General features: G+C 30.7%; 1 pseudogene; it reads right to left on the reverse strand.

Annotated features, from left to right (window-relative positions):
* Nucleotides 1-861: 861 nt before the first annotated feature.
* On the reverse strand, nt 862-998 carry LOC113597434 (uncharacterized; annotated as a pseudogene).
* Between the last annotated feature and the right edge of the window lie 495 nt (nt 999-1,493).

The raw sequence follows: 1,493 nt of genomic DNA on the forward strand, positions 1-1,493 counted from the left end.
TTTTATGTCCTTCAAGAAAGTTTTATGTATTTCAGTCCTATATAATTTATGATAAATATATTCCTAGGACAGACAGGAAACAATACTGTGATTGGGAGCTCTTTTTCTATATGTTACCTATATGGTGAATTTTGCTATATAGGGGAAGAATATATTTTCATAAGTTAAGTTTAAATTGGCACTTTACTGAAATTTATTAATTTTTGAGATATTCATTTGATCCTTTCGAGTTATTCCTGGTAAGCAATCATATCAATTATGACTTACAATAGTATATTCTCCCTCTTTTCAAAATTTATAACATAGTTTCTGACTGCATGAGTTAAACTCTCCCAAAACAGTGCTAAATAATAAAAGTGACAGTGGCAATCTTGTTTCCCATTTTAATCAGACTATGTTTGCTGTAGCAATTCTAAATTGCATTTAAAAAAAAAGCATTCCTATAGGAGATGATCAAATAAGTTTACAAAACGCTGTATACAATAGCCCCTCTTAGAGAGTCATTATGCAGTAAATATTGACTATTATTTTTTTAAGGAGTATGTTCTTCAGTTTAAGAGTAAAAACTATTTAACTTTGTCTAATTCAACATTTCCCAAGCCTATTTAAGAAATAAATTTTTTTCTTTTAAACACAACTAATAATATTTGGCCTATTAGTGTTCCTCAGAACAGCAAATTAGGAAGTGGGGGGTTATTATTTCAGTGCTGTGTGATGTTGGGTGTTTGAGATAATTACAAAGACAAAGTCTGCCATAATATATTTAATAATTTTAAGGACATGGATTATTTTATAGGGAAATGAATACCAAAATAAGACACTGGCATTGAAAATAGCAATAAATCAATAGCCATAGGAAAAATGATGTTGTCTGAGGCCTGTCCCAGACAATTTGGCAGGTAAATTTCTTTCAAACAGTCGAAAAATATAATTAATTATTCTTGCCAGATGTTTATCTATTTTTACACTTGATCTTTGCCAAAAGGCTAAGAAGCAATATATCTATTTTTTAATATATTTTGTTTTCTCCCTGAAAAGATCCAGGTCTTTAACCTCTTAATTCTATTTTTTCTTTCTAGTTCATTAATTTTTGTTTTGGACTTTATTTACTCTTTTAATTATTCTTTATCTCTTAAATGTTGTAATATTATGTTCTTTTTATAGTTCTGCTTTTGTTTTGGGTTTTTTTTTTCATCTATTATTAATTCACAGTTTATCCACTTACTCATTATTGAATCAAGAAAGGTATATCCTAACCTGCTATCTCTTTCCCTCAAATAAAAGTCTAGCAATTCTTACATGTTTCTACTGTTTACTTGGTTGTCACTCATTCCCTAAGTTTATACTACATGTCTGGATGGTGTAAGTGTACATTGCTGGTTCTGTGATCCAGAATGATGAGGTAATGGCGTGGGAAGTAGGGCCAGGGGCACTCCTAGCGTAAGTTCACCTCAAGACCCCTTTCTACACTTGCTTTTTTGGCCTCTCCATAC

This window comes from Acinonyx jubatus, chromosome X, assembly GCF_027475565.1.
Source record: "Acinonyx jubatus isolate Ajub_Pintada_27869175 chromosome X, VMU_Ajub_asm_v1.0, whole genome shotgun sequence".
NCBI classification, from domain to species: Eukaryota; Metazoa; Chordata; class Mammalia; order Carnivora; family Felidae; genus Acinonyx; species Acinonyx jubatus.